Source organism: Oryza brachyantha, chromosome 3, assembly GCF_000231095.2.
Source record: "Oryza brachyantha chromosome 3, ObraRS2, whole genome shotgun sequence".
Classification (NCBI taxonomy): Eukaryota; Viridiplantae; Streptophyta; class Magnoliopsida; order Poales; family Poaceae; genus Oryza; species Oryza brachyantha.
The window spans coordinates 389,266-395,894 of NC_023165.2; positions in this window are offsets into that span (position 1 = coordinate 389,266).

Consider the following 6,629-nt stretch of genomic DNA (forward strand, 5'->3'; position numbering starts at 1 on the left):
AGTCGAACCAGACCAAATCGGTCTCGGCGCCGCACCACACCCAAACCCTAGCCTATAGGGCAAGTGAGCAGGCAGCAACGACGGCGACCTAGCTGCGGCGAGGGCGCATAACGGGTTGGCTACCGAGGGCAATATCGTCATTTTTAAAATTTTTGACTCCAAAAATAATAAAAAATTGGCCGGAGTGCCCTATAGCTAATTACCATATTTTTGTGGTGTCCTGTAGCAAATTCGTGATCTTACGGTCTCCACCGACTAATTACACGTTTTTTCGATGCCCTATAGCAAATTTTGCCTTTATGATATAAAGTGGATGGGATAGGATGTTATGCCTGCCAATAGGGGTATGTGTATTTTCCCTGTAAAATAATAATGCTTCCTCTATTTTATAATGTAGCTATCTGTCTATTTCAGGGTTTCGAATATGTACATGCTTCATCATGGGTCAAATTTTATTTTAAATATATATGTTTTAACATAGAGATAGTAAAGTAGAAATCAAGATGATGTCATGTTGTACGGGTAATTTTACCATTAATAAAATAACCAGAGTTAGTATAAAATTTAGTGCCGCCATTTACCTTGTGCCAAAATTTACTTAAATTTTGGTATCTGCAGATATTTTTTAATGATAATAAAATTGTCCCATGCAGTACATTTGAATATAAAAAATCATGGCCAATATCGTTTTCTGGTGTTACTTGAACCATAAGAAATTGATGGGGGAAAAGCGACTTCTCGGGATCGATTATATATCAACATGGATCATGGAAAGGAGGGTAACATGGAGGGCAGCAGCAGCAGCTGAGGCAGGGGAATGTTTGTAGTTTTGTCTCCAAAACCAAAGAGAAGCGAGGTATAGGCCATGTTTCTTTCAGTTTAAGATTATTATACTCTAGATTATTGAGTCAGATTATTATAAACTAGATTGTTATAATCTGTAACGGAATAAGCTGTGAGTCGTTTCTTTTCTAGATTATTAGAGCATAGATTATTGGGTTTGTAAGTCTAAAGAGGGAGTGGGGTGGCATAGTAGGTAATTTTTTAGCCAATAAGCTAGAAAAAGCTCACCTAAACGAGCTTATCAGATTATAATAAGCTTGGCTCCAGATTATAATAAGCTACTTCAATAGGTTATCTGTTTCTTTCAGCTTTCTTCTAGATTATAATAATCCCAAGCTGAAAGAAACAGGGACACAGTAGAGTGCAAAGCATAAAGCATGACGTGCCCGCACTTTCCGCACTCCTGCTCCATCCATCCATCCATCCCAGCTTAACCACAGCACATAACTTAACTAAATTTCATTAAACCCACACCAAGCCTATTGCTATTAACTCCCTCTGTCTGCTGATATAAGGGAGTAACGTACAGGTAAGCACCATAATAATTTACATATGGATTGTGGATATACCCCCTGTGTCTGATTAATTATATAGGCGATTTAGAGTTAACAATTTGATTTTTTTTAAATACAAGGGATTTTGGGTCAGGTTTCAAATAAATTTATGTTAATCTTTAGACTCTGACAAATAACCTATAATCCCTACACCGTTCAAAAAATATATATGTGAACATCTATGGTTTAAACTCCCATATCAACAATGTAGAAAACACTTTCACCTGCCTACTCGTATAAGCCAATCACAACATACTTTTTTTATCTCGGCAATCCTAATCCTCTACTCTATGAGCCTTCATCTCTCTAAAAAGAACTTTAAACGCTCTTACATTCTTTACATTGTAGGACCTTGGGAGCATGTATACACTATATAAATATTAGAATGCTTGACGGTGTCGAGGGACACAAACGTCAGTGACTGGTGTCGCATTATCCGAGAATATAGAAAAGCTTCTAAATCTAGCTTCTTTAGTTTTTGAACTTTTAAGTTTATTTTTTATAATCTGTAACTATAGATTCTCAGAAATTGTGGATCGTTTGGAGCCGCTTCTAACAGAAGCAGCTTTCGAAAAAAGTTACCGCTAGAAGAAGCTCCTCTAAGCAGGCTCTATTTAGTATTCAGATGTAGGAGAAGAGGATGAGGAGAAATGCATGCGCAGAAGCACAATGGACTGACTGGAGCTGAGGCGTGCATGTGTGCTGCTGGGAAATATATACATGCGTGCGTGGCCGGCCTTCTTTTCTTTTCTTTTCTGGCGTGTGCATGGATGCGTACAACGTAAGATTACTTTCTTTTCTTAATCTTACGCACGCACACATGTGCACCACCAAACTTCCTTTCTTAATCTTGGCCTAGCCTATTAGTAATTTTTAATCACATACTAGCATGTGTATTCTTCTTCTAGATGGCACGCACGCGTGCATGACGAATGTATATACATTCCACTGTTATAACCTTCTAATGCATGCGTGCGTTTTCTTACCGTGAATGTGTATTATCTATAATGGTTCTTCTTCTTCACTTGGCACACATGAAGATAGATTTTAGCTTCAGGACGATACAGAGCCCCATTTTAGCCTACAAGATTTAAGGGAAATGAAGTGTACTGAATTTTTATATATTTTGATCTAAAAATATATAAGATCTCAGTAGTGTTGTAAGATGAGCCATATATCTATCTCGAGACATTAACACCTCCAAACAGAATACAATCAGCTTAATTACGCTTATCTTGTCTCAGCAGACCACTGCAGGCTGACATAAAAAAAATAACACAAAGCTTTTGCAGTTGCAGCCGTACGGCTTTGCTTGAGGATGAATACACAAATACCACCACACAACCTCTCTTTATTTTTTTCTCCTTCACCTTTTCAGATTTTATCACAGGCTCCTACGTACAGGGATTAGCTAGCTCGTTAACCGCTAATGCGACCACCATGGGGGGAGGCAGCAAACAAACAAACAAACAGATGAAAGAAAAGGAAAGATTGTAAAGGAAGCAAAGCAGAAGAGGAGGAGCCCAGCAAAGCCAGCGTTAGGGCCTGTTTAGATCCATTTGAAATAGCAAATGATAAATGACAAAAGTTTTGGCATTCCATTTTTGCAAGTTGGTGCTTAAAGGCATGTAAAAGTTATCATTTTTTGCCAAAAGTGAGAGGTAATCCGCGTCCATATGCGTCTTTTAGCGAAATTTGCTATTCTAGATTGCCAAATGACCAATGCAAAGTTGTCATTTTCTTACCCTAGTGTTTATATCCATTTTGCCAAAAAGTGCTCCAAAATGACAAAACTTTTGCCATTTTGAAGTATCTAAACAAGGCCTTACTCGTCTTTTCGCTTAGGTTTATAAGTTAACATTTAATTTTTGTATATTTTATGGTTATTTCATCATTGTTTATTTTTAGCCTTGATCTTTAGGTCGTTATGAACATGTATAAATATTTGTTCATAAGTTTTTATTTGTAAATATACTTTTTGATTTTCTCTAAATAAAACAAACAATAACCCCTTATGACTACTTTTGCTGCATGCCCTATTGCCCTACCAGCATGGACAGATTTAGGGGGGAAGCTAGCGGGGCTCTAGCCCCTTACGCGCTGGATTCCTATGTAGAGAGGAAGAAGAAGAGAGGGGTTAAAGATGGAAGAAGATGATTAGCCACTCTAGCATTCATATCCTAGATCCGTCACTGCTACCCGTGCCTCTTCCAGAGCTCCAGGCTCCAGGATCCAGTGCCATCGCATTCGCATGCATGTCCCAATTCCTTCCTTTGCTTCTCGTTCACGACTCGGTGGATCACAATTAAGCTAGCTAGTGTCAAGTTGCATCCACGTTTCACATGACCCGGCAGACTGGGATGTGGGATGTGTCTGCCCAGTGAGAGAGTGACACTACATCTTTTCAAGTGTGTTCATGTTATTAAAAAGAATTTAAATTTAAAATTAAAATTTAGAGTTGATTTTATGTTTTCATGTTAGTTTATTTTTCATAGCTTATTTTTAAATTGTTAAAATATGTATACAGAAGTAAGTCGTTTCGTTTATACTTAGTTTCAACGAAACATTCAGACATTCAGGTTGTAGCTTGCATTTGGCAATTTTGATTGTAGACGATATATCTAATGGCAAAAAAAAAATCAACATTCGCTAGCAAAGAGGTACTATATGCTTTTTATTTCTGCTCCTCCACTTTGTCTTAGATGTTGAGCTGAGTTTGCTTTTAGATTTGTTAAAATATGTATGCAGAAGTAAGTTGTTTCTTTTATACTTCATTTCAGTTAAACATTCAGGTTGTAGCTTGCATTTGGCAAATTTGATTGTAGATTAGCTATGTAATGGCAAAAAAAAAATCAACATTCACCAGCAAATAGGTACTAGATGCTGAGCTGAGATAATCTAGTTTCTCAGTTTTTCGTTATCATGTTTTTCAAGCTAAAAAATACTATATTTTATAGAAAATCTGCACGCAACTTTCTTAAAGAATCAAGTAACTCAATTTTTAGAATTTACAATAGTTAACACTGTAATCATCTGCTACCGATATATCCCGTTTTTCTTGCCGACTACAATCTCGATCAACTACTATTACATTACTACTAACTTCGGCTTACCGCGCGGTCGCCCTGCATATAATATAGGGTCCGGCTTGCTGTGGTAATTAATCGTTAAGTAAATAGATAAAACTAGAGCAGTGTCGTCGGCTGGTGCAAGTAATTAGTTTTTTTTCTAATATTGTAGTAGTAATTAGGTGGTATACTATACATATGCATGGGCCAGCGTACAGTGACCCGATCGAGCGAGCAAGGGAAGAAAAGCAAAGCAACATTACTAGTACAAAGTTAAAGCCATCGACATAGCGTTGCTTAGACGAAACACCAAGCTAGCTGCGCTATATATCCACTGGAACTAATTAATATTCCTATTAGTACCACCGTAGTAGCAGCATTAAAGTTCAATAGCAGGGTTCAATTAGTGGCTATCACCTTATCTTTCTCGCTTCTGCTTATTTATAAAATTATATTTTCAATATTGATTTTGGAGTTTTTTTCATATAAGTTTATATTATAACCTTTGGTTCTTAGATCGCAAAAAATACACATATAAAATTTGTATTTAAATGTTATTTTTCCTTTGTAAATTTGTCAATTGGCTCTTTATCATACTCTTTTTCTATAAAAAGGTCAAACATTCATCTTATAAATTTATACTCCCTCCGTTTCATAATGTAACATGCTTGACTTTATTACTCGTAATGTTTAACCATCTGTCTTATTTAAAAAAATATAGAAATATCATTTATTCTTCTTGTGACTTACTTTATTATCAAAAGAATTTTAAGTATGGCTTGTTATTTTTTATATTTATACTAAATTTTTGAATGAGACGAATGGTCAAGCGTTATAAAAAAATCAAATATCTTACATTAGAAAATGGAGACAGTATTAAACTAGCATGTAAGCGAATGCAATTATGCAATAAGGAAGAAATAAAATAAAAACCGAAGAATATTATCTCTGATGCTTATAATCATAAAGTCAAAATTTAAATTTCAATCATAAATTTAGAGTTGATTTTGATGTTTTTTTATCGTAATTTGTTTTTAACCTTAGCTTTTAGACCGTGAAGAGTACATATATAAAAGTTTTATTCACAAATTATTTTTTGTTTGTAAATATAAAGCCAAATCATCCGCCCTAGTACTTCACAAATACGATTTTTGCGAGACAAATTTATATTCTAAACATACGCTTATTACGTGAGTGCTATATAAAACTAATATCGAGGGAGTAACATACTTCAGTACTTGCTCTTGCTACAACTTGTCAAGTAAGTTACCAAACCTAATACCTTTTCGGTTTTACCGACCTTGGTCACGTTAACAATTAAGACCATCCCAGCCGCTCGTCTAAAATCTTTAGATGACGAAGATAACATTCAAATTTAGATTTTTTTTTAGACCGAGCGGTGCTCGGTTTGTCAGACGCGCGGGCGCACGAGCCGTCGGCGCGAGTTCGATCCCTGAGGATAACAACTAGTTTCTCACCTGAAACTTTCCCTCACATACGTGTGCACCCAAAAAAAATTGCATCTCTCACCCGGAATTTTTCCGTACACACGTGTGCACCCCAAAATTCTAAGCGTGTAATAGAGACGCAGAGACGCTTCCAAAAAAAAGAATTTTTGATAATATCAGGCGCTGGTTGGGAGCAAGCGAAGCGACCAACATTTACTAAACACGGGGTAAAACGGTAAAAGTAAATGCTCTTCTGCTGTGTGTTATTTTTCACCGCGACTGGCGCCGTATCTACCGTACACCGACTCCACCGCTGGACGCCGGGCCCCACCCGCAGCCCTCACCGGTGCAGAAACACCAGGTCCACGTATCGAGCTCGAGCGGAGGGAGGGCATATCGGTAAATTCCGCTCCCTATTTGCGCGCGCGTGCGGCCCCCACTCCCGCCCTCGGAACGCGCGTCCATTTCCCCCGGCCGCGCGGGCCCACACGCGCGCCCGGCGCTACGTGTAGTACCACCCCGTGGGCCCCACCGTCCCTTCCTCCCGTCACGTGGGCCTAGCCCCCCCAATTCAATTGGCAGGCGGCCCAACCACGCTCCACCCCCGCTGACACGCGGGCCCCACCCTACCAATGGCGCCAACGCCCCCGTCCTCTTCTTCCCTCCGCCTCTCTCTCTCTTTCTCCCCCCATGGTGGTGGTGGTGGTGGGGGAGGA